We start from the raw sequence: 17,499 nt of genomic DNA, 5'->3' as shown, positions 1-17,499 counted from the left end.
AATGGCCTTGTTTGAACTTGAGCATCTTTTTAAAAACTTCATTTCCAGAAACCGAGGGTTGGGATGTCAAAGTATGTATCCAGAGTGAGGGGAAAAATTAAACTCCCAACAGTCCCTAACTCTCATTTCTTTATCTGCAGATCTCACAGAAATCGACGACAAAAGAGAAATATTTGTGTACACATTGTATGATTACCCGACTTGAGTTTCCTAGTTTATTCATATTCAAACTCATGGGTGTGGCTGAAAGATACTAGCCTTCTATTCCCTGCTCCACTGTTCTTTCACTCACCCTGCTCCCTTTTTTACCTCCCTGGTTATCGCTGTTACTCCATATACACACATCTAAAGATTTGTAGTTAGGAACTAGGTGCTACTGATGATTGAGAACACATAGGGCCCAACTGGATACCCATTGAAGTCATGCACATACAAGTAGCATTATACAGACATAACAGAAGGGTACAAGTGATCTGAAGGGGGAAATGGGAAAAACAGGGGACAGCTTTAATTAGGGAAGAGAGAGGTCAATATAGAAGGGAATGGAGGGAGGAAGGCAAAATTATCTGAAAAGGAATCATTAGCATCTTTTGAAAATGGTGATCAATGTCTGTATTAAGTCCTTGAGAATTTCATACATTGTAGTTTTATCATATTAAAAATCCTTCAAACACTTGAAAAAAATAAAAAAAAGATGCTAGCATGCTTTCTCCACCTTCACAGAGGCAGCTGATGGAAAGCTGATGAGATCTGCCCAGATGGACCTCCTGTGAGGACAAACTTACCCTCATTCCCTACCTCAGAAACAAAGACATTGGCAAGAAGCACTGCTGTTTGAACAGATGTTGGAGGAAAGTAACCCAGTAGCCTGGTTCTTGCTTCTGGGACCCAGTGACCAGTAAAATGTAGCTGACTTCTCTGATATGCCATTTTTCTCTCTTGTAAAGAGAGATGGACTCATTCTCTCAGACTTCTCCCACCTTTTTCTCTGTAGGTTTCCCATTGCAGTAGACGGTCTTGCTTCTGAAGACAGTGTGGAGGAAAACGATGTCTGGATGTGGAGAAAAGGGTTGCCTTGTTTTTACAACTCTCAAGGTCCATGTTTATAGTCATTTTTCTATTTGCCAGCACTTATTTCTAACAGCTCTCTCAGCTATCTATTTTCTATTCTGTGCAAGAGCCAAGTAATCCAAGGATAATTGAGCTCTTGATATATGTTGAAGGTAGCTCTGTGGTCCCATGTTTAGGTTTCAGAGAACTCCTTTTAAAAGAAAACCGCATCATTTTGTTGACTTTTAGGTTTGTGTGACACAGTTTCTAAAGAGTTAATTGACAGGTGAGGTAGAACCTTCCTTGTCTTGATTTCTTTCTTTCTGTCTTCTTCTCTCATTTCCTACATAGTGATTTATTTACCTCTGATTTGGAAATTAGAACACAAAACTGCTGGCAGATAAACAAAATATGAACAGACAACTATTTCCTCCTAGAGCAAAAGGCCAGACACTGTTAAACAAAACAAAGTAAGATTTTCAGTGACCCCAGGAAATGAGAGATAGAAGAGATCGTCAGGGAGATGAGAGCCTCATGTGGCAAATGGTGATGTTGGAACCTCTGGCATTTTTGTAGAAGTGGATCAAATTCACAGTTGAATGATAACAGCCAGGATGAAGATTTTGGAGAGCTCCTGATCCAATGCTCATCCTCTTTGCTCTACTCCTGGGTGTGTCAATTTGCCAGTTAGTTTCTTAAGTGAAAAGGCTAGTAAAAGTATGATGCGGGAGCCAACATAGTCTGGTAGCTTTCCATTCTTATTCCATTATTTTCATGGGATTTGAACACAGAAAGGCTGCTAAATACCGACGTGTCTCTCCACTCTTTCTACCATCATCTATTTGGTTTTCTTCCACAGCAATGAGTTTTAGAAACAAGCACCTAATGAGCCAAGGTCTCCAACAGGAGTGCATCTATTTTAGACCAGTGGTTCTCAACCTTCCTAATGCGACCCTTTAATACAGCTCCTCATGTTGTGGTGACCCCCGATCATAAATTATTTTTGGTGCTACTTCATGATTGTAATTTTACTACTGCTATGAATTGTAATGTAAATATTTTTGGAGATAGAGGTTTGCCAAAGGGGTCATGACTGCTGGTTGAGAACTGCTGGTTTTAGAAGGGCATACCTGAAGGGTGTTCTTAGGAGAATATTTTATCTTCTTTGTTGGGAGAGCATCATCATTCTTTTTCTGTCCTCTGTCTGTTTAACCCAGAATTAAACACTTTCAGAGTTCTGCAATGAGAACAGGAAAGAAAATAGAGTAGCCAATTTTTTTTGGGACTCTTTAGTAGCCATATGAAATTCTTCAGTAATTCTTTTTTCCTTGCATTAAAAAATTGTAAATATGCTAGGAATAATAACAGGATCAGCAATCAAGCAGGCCATTTTCTATGATAGCATGTTATCAATATTGTAATTCAGGAATCTGGCAGAGGAAAGTGTCAGGCTCTAGTCTGGAGGAAGGCCATGACACTCATTTTGCATATTCCTGCAGTCACCCAGTCATGAGGATCACATGCCTTGCTTTCTTTTTGCACACTGCTTTAGCCAAGAAGGCCTTGACCTTTTCTCTCTAATTGCTGCTAAAAGGAGCAATGGATCTGGCTTCAGCCTGCTTGTTTCTTTCCATCATAGATGGAGCCCTACTCAGACTCATTCTAAAGCATCAGTAATTTTCCACTTACAATTTTTGACACTTTTTCCTTCCAGAGGAAAGTCAGAACACTAGCTAAGTACAACACATTAAGGCTCATTTTTAAGGCAAATAGCAGATGTAGTTGATGCTTTAAAAAGACACAGTGACTTTAACTGACAACTAAAAGCAGGTCTGTTCCTGTAGTTAGATGTATGTCCTTAAGGTCAAAGCCACAATAGTAACTATCTGTGTCTACATATTGATTTTTTTTTTAATTCACACATGTTTTGTTTTTTTCAGTTAAAAATAATAAAATAGTCTTAAGGGCACATTTTTGTGCTGGTTAAATTGACCTGCATTCACTGTATTCATAATTAAACTTGGAAATTAAAAGAAATAAAGTCAAGTATTGTGTGTTATGCCTATAAGCCCTGAATTTGGAAGGCTGAGGCAGAGGATTTCTTAGAGTTTGAGGCTTGCCTGAGTTACACAGTGAGTTCCGGGCTAGACTGGATTACAGAGTGAGGCCCTGTTTCAAAAACCAAACAAACAAACTAGAAAACAGTGACAACAACAACAACAACAAAAAAGGAAAATGAAAAATATTATTAACTCAATTAAAAAGGTTATTAAGCCAAAAATATTTTAACACACACACAGACACACACACACACACACAGACACACACACACTTCTGAAAACAACTGTATTTAGTGAGAAACTAGAAATTCTTTTATATGCCTGCAAACCTTTGAATTTTCCAGTGAGAAGAAGGCACTTAACTGCAAACACACTAGACAGATATCCCAGATCAACTAAGCCTGGCCCAGACAGAACTACCCTGATGAAGTCAGCTCTAATGGCCAACCTACAAAATTCTGAGCTAAATAAAATTTGTTGTATGAGGCATTGTATGCGTCAGGTTTCCCTAGAGGGGAAAAGAGAGCCAATAGAAAATATATGGGGTATTATGGAAGACTAAATATATGAATGGAAGACAGAGGATGGAGTGTTCTTAAGGGATTGGCTCACAAGACTATCGTGGTTGACCAATTTGAAACCCGAGGAGCTGGCTGCTAGCTGGAGAGCCAGGAAAGAGCTGCTGGTGCATGTGAAGGCTATAGCCAGCCAACCTTGGGGGAAGAGCTGCCTTTTCCTTAGGGAATCTCAATGTTCTTTGCCCTTAAGGTTCTTCAACTGTCTGCCTGAGGTTAGTGAACATTTTGGAGAGTGTCCTCTTGATAGACACCTTCTCATTTAAATATTAGACTCCTCCCTTAATACTTTCACTGATTTAAATATTAGACTCCTCCCTTAATACCTTCACTGATTTAAATATTAGACTCCTCCCTTCGCTGGATCTTAAAACTGGTGTCTGATTTAAATATCTGGGTCCAAGGTCTAGCCAAGTTGACATAACATTAACGCCTCCAACCACCAACTTTAGGATGGTTAACAAAGGAACAAAACCTGACATTTTTAGGGAACATAATTTCTTTTGGCTTCTGGAGTTTAAAAGACATTTTCAACTCCAAATTTCTAAGTTTATTAATTCCAAAAGCCACAATAGTATTACTTCTTTATTGCATGTTAGGCTTTTGAAATATATTGATCTAAATCAGGCATGGTGAGTCCTGCTTGTAGTCCCAGCGCTAAACAGACTGAGATTAAAAATGTTTAAGGGAAGCTCTGTCTTTTGAGTGTGGCTGGTTGGTTCAATAGAGTAAATCAAAACAAAGAGTTGTCTTTCTTGAAGTTTTGGTTGTTGAATAGAAAATTCTTCTGATGGCCTTCTGTTGATCATCTAGCAAATGTGAATCAAACTCCTTGCCTGTGACACTGGACCTTGTACTACACGTTCCTTCTCAGCCTTCATCTCTGCTCTGCTGGCACAAAACTGAACAAAAGCATCTTTTACCTCCAGGAGTTGATTTTTTTTCTCCCTTAAAGCAATTTGCTGTTTTTTTTCTTTTCTTTCTTTTTTTTTAAGGTTCTCTCTCTGCGGTGTGCATCTTAGGACTTTCACTGGAATAATACACGTTGGCTATTCTTATGGAAGAAATGACTCCCTGCTTTTTTTCTTCCATTTCCCCCAAAGTCGCTTTGTATTGAGCTGGTCCAGTACAGCCCTCAGCAACTCTTTGTTTCTTCATTTTGTTCACAGATCTCTTGAGGCATGGATTACAAGCAGTGTGTTGTTTGAATTTCTGCCTTTTGGCAACAAAAAAGGATTTTAAAAACATGCCAATAGGGCATTTCCTGTACCCCAATAATAAAAAAGTAGAAGAAAGTACTGCTCACTAGAGATCAACAAAACCTTCCATCCACGGCTAAATCTTGGCTTGGATGCTTCTTGGAAACTAAGGAGTGTGCTTTCTTCTTTATGGATTTCTCATTGTAAACATTCCAGATGCTTCCCTATGATGGAGGGTAAGGCTTGCATTAGAGAGTGTGCAATTACAGTGCTATGTATAGGGGTCTTAAGACACGGTTACATTGGCTGAGCACGTTGTGCTTATTACTAAGTTAATTCTTACACAAATAGTATGAGTTAGTTATTAGATCAAACTGAGGCAAAGTGATTTGCTTAACAAGAAAATTTGTGTAAGGATATGAGGTAGTCAGTGGCAGACCAAGGAGGAAGACCCAAGTCTGTGTGATGTCACAAACCATGGCCTCACTCTTTCCATTGTCTAGACTGACAATATTTGTAATCATATGAAATATGGTTAAAAATGGACACAGAACCATTTCATATTAGCTCAGCGGTCAAGGGTGCCAGCTTCAGACCGAAATTGCTTCTGATCAGTTCTTTGCTTCTGTAGTTATTAGAAGTTACTTGCTTTCTCCATGTCTCAACTTCTTCCTTTTAAAAGTGAATATATTACCACCACCCATTTACTACGTACTTGCTAAATGTTAGTTATTTCTCTTTTCAAAGCATATGATGAGTTTCCATCAAAATGTCAAGATTTTGATTTCCTGTACAGCTAACTCAGTAATTGTATGTTTAGTTGCCAATAACATTTAGATTAAGGTTGTGTCTGTGTGATGCCAGTAGACAAAGTCAATTTGGGAAAATGTGAAGCCCATGACCAATTCAGTTCAAGTGTTAGTCATGGTTGCCAAGTGGTATCCTGAGGGACAGAAGCAGCAACTTCTGTTGTGAGTGATGGGGTTTTTGAAAGGTCTTTCAGTTGGAGAAGAGGCGATGTTGATGGTTAACTTTATCAAGAAGAAAAAGAAAGGGTAGCAGATGGGAATCAAACCATTTTTCAATGCAGTGCTGTGTCTCACTCTTACTGCTTTCCCTGAGGGTAATGGAAGGACTTGGAAGAAGTGTGGATATTCAAGGACCTTGCTTCCCAGGGTTACTGTGGGGACTGTGGACATGTCAGGAAAAACTTCAATTGTTCAATAATTGTTTTTCTTGCTGTAAATAGTGAACTGAAGTCCCTTATTGTTTGTCACCTGAAAACATCTCACAGGACTTGCCATGTGAGTGCTTTTGATTTATAGAATTGAAGCATGGTGCCAACTGGAACTTTTTGAATAATTATAAATATTCCATACTATTAAATACCTGTACTTCCATAAAATTGTTGCAATTTTAACATCAAACTTTATTGATTTGTAGAAAGGTAAAAAAATATAGAAAGGCATGAAAACAAACTGAATGATATGTAGAACTGGTGCACTAAGTGCCAGTAAAATGTTGCTTTAATTTACTTGTATGGATTAAGATGTAGGGTGAAATGAAATTTTGATTATTCACATCACTGTCAAGAATAAAGTTAGCCACTGCTTGATATAACTTTATTTTAGTGTTTGAAGAGTTTGTTCACATAAGATATAATGAACCCGGAATTATATTCACCAGAAAGCTATGTCTGAGAATTTCAAGTCATAACAAGACTAATAATATTATTAAAAATTTAATAATAACATAAAGACTAATTGCAGTTATATGTGCAAAAATAAGATTGTGTTGCTTTTGGTCAGGCAGTTCCTTGTTTGGAATGAGTCATGAGACGTGATTTATTTTATTTTATTTACTTTCATTTGTATGTATATGTATATGTGTGTGTGTGTGTGTGTGTGTGTGTGTGTGGTGAAGGCACAATTGTGTGTATGGGTGTGTGTGTTTTGCATACATAAGTTAGGTGGAGGAGGAGGTTGAGTGTCCAGCTATGTTACTCTCAACCTTTATCCTTTGGGACAGGAACTCACTAAGCTTGGAACTATATTGTGGCCAGAAAACCCATATGACCCTTTTTGTCCCCATCCTCCAGAGTGCTGGGGTGCAGGTATGTCTGGCTAGGTCTGGCTTTTTTACATCAGTTTTGGGGATCCAAACTCAGGTGCAAGGCAAATGCTATTACTCAAGAAGCCATCTCCCCAGCTCTCAGGTGTGTTTTGAAGATGATAACCCATGAAAAGACAGATTATGAAGCTTCACAATAGATCTCAGAAGCTGGGTCCCCTGGGGGGCACTATTCTGCATTTTCTCAGGAAAATGTCTAATCTGCTTCGAGGTAAAGACTGATATTTCATATGATGAATGAAATGCCTTCTCTACTTATGAATAAGAGTTTTGGAACTGGCTGCTGAAGTAGAAATGATGGCAAAATCACCTTTCTTGTCCAGACCCACAGCTACCTTGCTTCCAGCCTGTAATTGATTCAATGAAGTAGGTGAGACAGCGCAGGCCCTGCCCACCTGCTTAGACCCAGCCAATCCCTTTATTTATAACGATCATAACAAACCAAACTACCCATCTTGTCCTTAAGGTAGCTTGGGAGTTCAAGTCCGTTGAATCCACAAGTACTACTTGCAAAATGTTTGTGATTTAGGATGGCTAAATCACACATGCTAATATGTGCATAAATTGTGGTGTCAAGTTAATGGTCTGTACCTGAGGTGATTGAGTGACGGTCATGTTAATAGGTGTGGTCTATCATTGAAATCAGTGGCTTATACTTCTTTACTTAGCACCCCCATGTCCGAACATAATTTTTTGAGCATGAGAAATGATACAAGAGAATGCATCGCTCTTTGTTGAAGAAAAGGAGAGCCTGGAGACACTTCTCCTCTAAGTCTCCAATTCTTCCAATGAATCTGATGCATGGGATGAAGAGAGGATAATAAAGTCAATCATCAGAGAAGGGCTGGGTCCACTGTCCCTTTGGAAGCACCATTTTCTACATCATAAGTGTGGTTTTTCTATTCAATGAATGAACTGCAGAGTCCTAGGAGCCATGTGGTAGCAAGCTTAAAGCAAAGAGCACTAGCTTAATGTGGCATCTTCTAGTTTCTCATTTAACCATCCGGTAACACGTATGGTGGGGAGGTTCTTTATTTCCCCTCATCTCAGAAGCCATGGACATTCTGGCCAAAGAACTGGGTCTATGGAGCTCTATCTAGCACACTGGACTTTCTGTTATTGTATCCCTCCTTTCTGGAATTCTGAACACAAACCCATAAATGGTTAATTTGTGTCCATTTTCATATTCAATTAATATATCTTGAAACTTAGGTATTTATAGTTAATAATTTTTCTTGTAAGGTAATGTGGAGGCTTGACTGAGGACTGTTGCCCATAGGCTCATGGGTTTGAGTACTTGATTTCCTGTTCGTAGTGTTGTTTGGAGAGGTGAAGCCCTGCCAGAGGAAGTACGTCACTGGAGGGCAGGCTTGAGAGTTTACAGTCCTGACCACATCCAGTTCCACTCTCTGCTCTGTGTTTGCAGCTGAAGATGGGATCTCTCAGCTTCTTACTCTAGTCACCTGCTACAATGACCCCTCTGTCATTATGAACTCTCCCCCTGGAAATGTATGACCAACAAGCACTGTCTTCCGTAAGTTGCTTTTGGCTATGGTGTTTTATCCTGACAACAGAGAGAAATTACTAATATAGAGTGAGTAAGCAAACTAGAAAAACTCAAGCTTCAAAGCTATCAGACATATGCATGGAGATAACTTACTGACAGAATCACGTCATAACGAGTCAAAGGAATCTAGGATACCCTGGCATTTGTCTACTCCATGGAGACGGACTTTTTTAGGACACAATTATATCTTTTATCAGTTTTGTAAAAATTTTTCAAAGACAAATTTGCACAGGATAGAGTAAAATTTCTCTGCCTGATATTGTGAGGCTTAACAGGCTTAAAAGCATGGGGGTTATCATGTATATCTTTCTGGAGAACAGATTTTTTTTATATCTGTTTGGAATATTTTTCTACAGTGCAAACAAAAATATTGACTTTCTGAAGTGTTTCTTAAATCAACCTTTTTGTTTCTACTGGAGCAGTACTTTGAGATAGAGCTTTGGCTATGTTTAAGGATATGCTTAAGCTGTGCTTGAACTTGAAATATTCCCATGTCAACTTCCCAAGTAGCTGGGGTTATAAGCATGTAGCACCATGTCTGATTCACTAGGGTTCTTAATTTTAATACTCAAACCACTTTATTTTTCATATGTATCAGACAGTAGTGAGCCACAAAATAAATAACCTTTATAACTCACTGAGCTTGGCTTTTCTGGCAAGTCACATCTGGATGGAGAATAAATCAGTGACATGCTGTCTCTTCCTCAACTCATGCAATGCACGAATTCACTGTTGGGGATGGGTGGGGGCAGCAACCGTGGGTATGGAGGAACACATGTTTCAAATGTCAACAAGAAGAGAGAAAAGAAAAAAAAGAGAGAAAGGAAAACAGCTACTAATCTCGTGAGTTCACTTTCTGGGAAAAGTTAGCAGCTGAGCAGGTTTTACAGTCCCTGTCCACACACTTGGGATTCATGTCACTTCCAGTATTCACTAGATTTGTACATCCATGGATCAATTGAGCTGTATGTTTTTGTCATTCACAGCAAACATGGAAAAGATTCCCGTCTGGTGAAATGGGTTTGGTATTTAGGCTCATAAGGTATAAAGACAATAACTTCTGAAAAGGATGCATATTTAATGTGTTGATTGGGGGACTGAAAGGTGGAGCTGTCTGCAACAGTCTCAGATGCAGAATTATGGAAGGTGTTGAGTGCCAGCTCAACAGTATCCTCATAGGCACTTTTCATTCATTGCTCTGTAACACATGGTATATTTGTTTTCTCTTGCTAAAGAATTTGGAGCGATTTGAAGAACAAATATCGGAGGCAGTGACAACCCACACATGTGGAATTTTGAAGACTTTTGCAGATTGTGTAGAGCTGGTGCTGTTCCACAGCAGAGAAGGAAATTATTATAGCAGACCACAAGATTGTAAAAGTTAAAACACAAAATAGTTAAATTATGGGGCCCAGCAAAGCATGTAAGGATCAGCTGAGTCATCACACACATCTCTATCATTTAGCATTCAAATGGGCCATTTGGGTAAACATTTTTTATCATCTCATTGCTATAGTAATTCCTTGAAATGGGCTGATAATTTTATTTTCACAGTGGGTGATTATATGTGGATCAAAGGAATAGAAGAGAATCTAAGATTTCTATTTGTAAGACATAGAGTTTACCACAGTCTATTTGTTCTACCTTATTAATTATATTAATCTTATTCTGTTTAATTTCAGTTTTGAACATAGGATCTGCAGTTTACGTGTGTGTGTGTGTGTGTGTGTGTGTGTGTGTGTGTGTGTGTGTCTTAAAGATGTGCCATTTTCAGCTACATGTCTATATGTTTTTGTTTTGTACATTTTGAAGCTTTTTAAGTTGGGATATTAAAATTTAATTGTGGTGTATTTTTATTATTAGCGAACCAATTCAACCTAATACAGTGCTCTTTTAACTTAATAAAAGACTTTGAATACTATGTTGCCTGAGCACTGTTGCTGGGTTGCTTCTTTTATGTATGTTTGATTAGTTAAAATACACACAGCCTTTAATGGATGGCTTCCTATCTCAGCGTCCAGCTGTATTCTCAACCAGCAGTAGCTCCTGCATTGTTGCTGGCTTTTGTGTTAAGTCAGCTAAGGCACTGCAAACACGCAAAGAAGAATTAGACTGTTCCTGTCCAACATGAATCTGTTTAAAACTGTCTAAATTCATAATTCTCTAACAGCTTTTCTCTTTTGTGTCCTTATGTTTGGAGAAACTGGAGCAGCACTAAGAGGCTAAGGGATGGAGTGTGCCCTGCATGATGGGATCCCAGGCCAGGAAAAGAGTAGAAATAAAATGTAGCCCTAGATCACAGTGAGACAGTGAGTCTCCTTTACCTGGGCTCCAGCCTTAGCTGGCTGACCAGCTTCAGTCAAAGGGACACAGTAGGAGGAGATTAAACATCTGCTGATTTAGCAAAGGGAACAGCAGTCTTCTACTAATTTTCTGGGGTAAGCTAAAGTTTGGTAGTTGTTCACTCATTATGGGTCTGGTTTCCTTGTTGTGTACAAGCATGGAGACCTTGGGATTTTCAGGGTAATGTACGACAACTTAAATCAGGAGTTGCTGAGATGCATGTCATTTTGCATGAATGTCTTGGCCATGCAATTTTGTTTGGGCCTTAAAATAAGCCTAAGGGATTGTGGGCGCTTGAACTACAGAGAAAACACAGAGGTGATGTATGTAAAACATATCTGCTTCAGAGGACAATAGGTCAAATCACATAGCTTTTGCTACAGTGTTGGCTAGAACATTCCAGTGGCCAACATGTCTATGTTCTGCTAAATAGACTCTGACTGAAGAGTTCAGACAGCAGAGAGGGGAGGCAGATGCACTACCATTTTCCCTGTTTCATCCAAGTATTATCTCGAACAGTCTAGGGGGATACAAATAACGTATTGTTCAGCCGTGTGACCTCCAGAATTAGTGATTTTCTTCAGCCTACAAAGTAAAATGTTGTGATTTTGCTAAAAAAAAAAAAATTGTCATCCATCTGAGTTGACTTGGGAGGGGTTCCTGAGAGCATTTTTACAGGGAAAGGCATTTCCTCAGTAGTAATTACCCCTTGTTATAGCTGTCATGTGCAGCCCTGTCAAAGCCCACTCGTTTAAGCTTGGCTTCGGCACAAGGTGTTGCCGCTCTGTGAAGGTTCTGGCCTGGTGTTTAACGACAAAGCTGCCGAAAGCTTGCTTTCAATGGGCAGCAGGCGGAGGGCTCGGAGTTTATTTGGTTTTGGTCCCCTGTGATAGTTCCTGCCTGTCTCCGCGTCATAGCGGTCCCGGCTTCTGCACTGAGCCTCTCCGGCGATGGGAGAGTGGCTTCGTTTGGTCAGTGGGATCACTACACACTCTTCTACATTCTCAAACGTGTGTACTCCCGAAAGTGCTTTCCTGACACGCTCATTTCCATACCATCGCACCACCTCTCACAGGCTCTTGCCTACTTCACGTTTTTTGGGCTCTCCTGTTTGAAACGTAGCCTTTAAACTGACGTGTTCTCTCGTGTCACATGCTGAGCACTGTTAAGAGACTGCAAGAGATAAAAGATCCCAGTTACAGAGAGACTGTGAGTGGTTTTAGGGCTGACGTCTTGGAGAACAGTATGCACACCTAAAGCTATCATCTGGGCAACAGGCAGGTAGAGGCAACAGTGCCTTGTTCAGGAGGAGCCTTGAATGATTCCTTTCCTCACCGAGATAACTAGCACACAGAACTACTAGAACACAGAACTAGCACATCAGCTACTCCCTGGATTTGAACTTCATTTCTGTGTACCACATCAAATGACATACTTTGAAGAATATGCTCAATTTGCAAATGGCATTTTTGTTTCGAGGGGGTGCCTGTCCATATCTATTACTGTTTATACCAGAGGTGGTAGTTACCATCTTACTGAGTTGTTTTTATATGTCCCGTGTTCCCACATACTCATGTCACATTATTGTAAGCCCATCCGATGTGGCACAGACATTGCTTGTAGTGGACAAATGGGGAAAGTGAGGTTCATGTAGCTTATGAGTGTCAGAGAACACAGTTAAAACAGTTTTGGGCTCTGATGTACTCAGTTATTATTGCTCAAAGAAGGCCCCACCTGCGAAACTGCCATACAGCAGGCCAGAGAAGAACATGGTGGCAAATTATGCTTTTTTTTTGGGAAAAACAAAAACTCAGAAAAGCAGGGATAAAGGAAGGCAAATATTTCCCACACACTTGTTCTCCCCCAGGGAAGGTATGAGGGCTGTGGTACTTTACTGAGCAGTAGCGTGCATTGGTACTGTAGTTGGCCACTCAGCTCTTGTAATCCAGGAAGCCTGTAAGCAGATTTATGGTTGTTTAACCAGACCATGTTAGTACCACGTAATCTGGATGTGGGAGTCAGTTGTTTATGAAAATTTCCTTGGAATCCTGGCCTCTGTAAGATGTTACTGTGGGGGATAAGGGAGGTGAGCCACAAGTCATGTGGAAGCTGGGCTTGGAGATACTGACTTACTCCGGGGACAAAGTGCTGAGGAGTGTGGTCTCAGAGAATTTGGGGACACGTTAGGAGATTTTGCTTATTGCCTCACACCATTTTATAGTACAGAACTGTTTTCTTGCTGTTTGGAAAGTTTCCTTTTTAATAACTCAGCAGGAGATTGTACATTTTGTGGAAGAAATGATCAACTACATCAAGACCTCCATTTGTAATAAAATCCTTGCCAGGCTTGAGTTAATAGGCCTCCAAGGAAGAACCACTTAAAATAGAATGGGACAAACTGCTAAATAATCTACTGTCCAGCATAATCTATTGCTCTTAAGGGAGAGAGGACAGAATGTTTTGGTGTAAGTTTTCCATCTCCAATGTCAATAACTCAATGTCAGGATGAAGCTGTGGAACTCGCAGACTGCCTTAGCATGCCCTGTGCATCCAGCCTTCCTTCCCCATGCTCCCCTCTGCTCCTAGGGTGTTCTCCCTAAACACTGTAAAATGCACAGACATCAAAGTCCTTTTTATAACATTGGGGATGGAAAGGAAGGTAGTAATGTGCCACAGAAATGAAATGGACTGTGGACCACAGAGACAGCACTATTGGCTGTTAGTTTTTGTTCAACTAGGATGTTTTTACGTACTTATGACATATCAGATGGATTGGCATAGCTGACTGTTGGGGTAGGAAGAGGAAAGGGTTCAGTGTGATTTGCAGTTCAATATTCTAGTTGAGTTCCACATCATCTCTATCGTAACTGCTCTCCTTCATTTTCCCTCTCTATGAAGCTCGGTTTAACTACACTTGAACATAGCCAGGCTAGAAACAGTGTTGCTGGGTATTTCCTTAGTGGTAAGACTTAAATGTTTTCAGTTGTCCAGTTAAGGGAATCCTTGGTATATGCTCATTGTTTTCTTTAAAGAGTTTTGGAGGAAAATATTTGCTGTCCAACAACGTGGCCATAGGAAGATGGAGAAGTTCCTTCGGGTAAAAGTTTTCTTCACTTTGGCATTGTTGGACTCACCATGGCTGGATGTTCAGTGGATTCCTCAGATGTCCTGTTTGAAGCCAGTGATATCCACAGAGCTCACCCCAAATGAGACATTTTCTACCATCTGTCGGTTATCTCTCAGGGAGGGTGAAGCTCTCTCATCAATAACCATCTAGTTTAAAGTCTCTAAACTGTTTGATGACTTAGACAGAGCAGGCAATAACAACTTAATTTCAGAACAAGGTAGACCTTACATGTAAATGGGAGTTTTGGCTCTGTGTTTTATTATTTAATATAGTAATTTGATAAAAATTAAAATTTCATTTTGAAGTTGACAATAACATGAAAGGAAAATGATTCAACTATGGAAGAGTCACAAAACTGAAATTGATATCCTCTGAGGCTTAAATACATTTTTTGATGAAGTGAAGCAATGATCTCTTACCCACTGAAAAGTTCTTCCTGGGAGAATCTTCTTGACATTTTGTTATAGAATCAAGGAATTTAAAGCCTGTATGAATTAGGGTTTTATTGCTGTGAAGAAATACCATGACCATGGCAACTCTTATAAAGGAAAACATTTAACTGGGGCTGGCTTACAGTTTCAGAGGTTCAGTCCATTATCACCATGTTGGGAAGCATGGTGGCATGCAGGCAGACAAGGTGCAGGGGAGGTAGCTGAGAGTTCTACATCTGGATCTGTAGGCGGCAGGAAGTGACAGCTACACTGGGCATGGTTTGGGATTCAAAGTCCACCGGCTAGTGACCCACTTCCTCTAACAAAGTCACATGTACTCCAACAAGGCTACACCTCCTAATAGTGCCACTTCCTATGGACCTACGGGGGCCATTTTTTATTCAAGCCCCCGCAAAGCCTGTAGGATTCCACAGTGATGAGTATGTGGAGTGCTAGGGGGAAAGGATGAAGCATTGCTGATGGGTTCCTGTTCCTTCCTACTTCACCCTATTAGCCTGAGTATTGAGATGCATATGGGCTTAATTATGGAAAGTCCTCAGTAAACTATAGCACAGGCATAATCTGGGAATTGCATACTGGGGCGCACAGAAGTTAGCTATAAATGTTGTCTTTTCAAAGTAGGACCTCTTAGAGAAATGCTTGATTTTGAGCTAGGGCAGGGAAAATACACAGCGACCATAGAGGATCTTAGGCGCCAGAAAGCAAGGAAAGTAAAAGGCAAATAGAGCATGCCAATAACAAGACAAAACGGTGAGAACCTATGTGAGCCAACATAAAAGAACTGCCACTGGTCGGAGTTCCAACCATGTGAGTGAAAATAAATGCATAAAATATCATTGTGACCCACAGAAATTAAAAAATATCTGTGAGTTTGTAATGATATAACTAATTCATCAATGAGCAGAGGATGATTGGCAAATCTTCCCGACAGAAGGATTCTAAATAGTGAATTAAAAAAGCACGAGAGAATGGGAAAGATGACAATACTTCAGCAATACTTGTGAGGGTCACAGGTGAAGCTAAAATTTGTGAGTGAAACATTAAGGGTCAGAGAATGTTTGTTTGACCTCCCAAATATTTAATTCCTGTGAATTTACACTCACTTACAAGGCATTTGGTATGCCCTCTGCCAGGAGGAGCTTCACTTTCCTCGTTGTGAGGATAGATTGCTAGATTTAGTGTGACCTGTTTCCAAGGAATCTAGTATGGAAAAGGAAAAGTAGGGTCTGGGATGAAAACATCTGACAGATGTTACCTTTGCTGTGGATGAAGGTTAGTATCGCAATGATGAGCTGTGTTAATGTCATGTAACCTTGACTTGATGCAATGAGAAAAACAATTTACCTATGTGGAGCATCTTCCTGAACCCAGGCAAAGCATGAAAAAACATCAGCAAACTTATAGCTGAGTGTCTTTCCACAAAATAATAGACTACCACCCATCATAAAGAAAGAGTAAAACCATCAGGGATTGCAGAGAGAGAGAGAGAGAGAGAGAGAGAGAGAGAGAGAGAGAGAGAGAGAGAGAGAGAGAGACAGAGAGAGACAGAGACAGAGAGAGACAGAGACAGAGACAGAGATGGCAACAAAATGTCATATGGTTATTTGCATAAAATCTTTGACTGGAAAAAGGGCATTATTGGAAAATCTGAAGAAATAAAAAAAAGTCTATAGTGAAATGTTATACTATGGTTAATTGCTTGGTTTTGATAAATGTACCACAGTTACATAAGATGCTAACATCAGGGGCACATAATTAGAGAGTATAGGGTGACCCTATTAATAGCCTACAACTTTATTAGGAAACTAATATTTTTCTAAATAAAGCAGAAATTAAGAAAATTAAAGAAATCTGCTCCTTATATATTTTCTGGATTCTTCTATGTTCAGAATGCTTGTGAATATAATCACTTTGCTGTAGAGTATTATCCTGAAAAACTGATCAATTTATTTCCCATGACCTAGCAAATGAATTCTTTTTGGGTACTTCCAACCTGTGTCCCTCTCTGTGGGGGTGAGGAAAATCAAATTCACAATGAGATGCCACTTTGTGTCATTTTGGTTATTACTAAAGGGAGAACACTCCCCTTCTTCCTGGCTGCCCAGAAATAACAGTGTGTGAGAGAACAGGGAGATATTGTTACCATTGTGCACTGCTTGTGGAATGTAAGGTTCTAGGGCTGCTATGAAAAGCAGGATGGAGTCTCCTAAAGAAATTAGAAATCGAATCACCACATTCTTTAGCAACTCTTTCTGGGTAGATAGCCAAGAGAATCAAAAGAAAGGGTTCCAAGAGAGATTGGTACACTGTGTCCACAGTAGAATTGTTCGCTAGTAATTGATCTGCCATGGAGATGAATGAAGAGTCTATACGTGGGTGAAAAGATAAAACACAATGATGTATACAAGTAGTCCAGCATTACCCTGTTACTTTTTTTTTTAAAAAACATGGATGAACCTCAGAGACACTATGCTAATTGAAGCAAGTCGGCCGCAAAAATGATAAATACTCTGTGCTCCCAGTTTTATAAGGTACTTGGATTAATTGGCTCACAGAGATATGAAGGGGAATGGTGGTTTCCAGGGGGCCGAGGAGGAGGGAATGAACACTTAGGTTTATGAGGTGAAAAACTTCAGTATAGGATGACAGAAAAAGTCTGGTGATGGTAACTGAGCAACATGGATGTATTTGATGCTATTGGACTGCATGTTTACAATGATTAACACAGCACATATGCATATTTTACTGCAAAAAAGCAACTAAGATTATTTTTCCCCCATAGGCCAAACATACCTACTTTGTTTATAACTCTGTCCTAGTTAGTTTTTTGTCGACTAGAGTTATTTGGGAAGAGGAACCTCAATTGAGAAAATGCCTCTAACAGATTGGCCTGTAAGCAAATATATGGGGCATTTTTTGACTAATGGTTGACATGGGAGGGCCCAGTTCACCGACAGGGGTGCCATCAGTCCTGAGTTATATGAGGAAGCAGGCTG

Source organism: Peromyscus maniculatus, chromosome 17, assembly GCF_049852395.1.
Source record: "Peromyscus maniculatus bairdii isolate BWxNUB_F1_BW_parent chromosome 17, HU_Pman_BW_mat_3.1, whole genome shotgun sequence".
Taxonomy (NCBI): Eukaryota; Metazoa; Chordata; class Mammalia; order Rodentia; family Cricetidae; genus Peromyscus; species Peromyscus maniculatus.
This window is presented reverse-complemented; position numbering follows the sequence as displayed.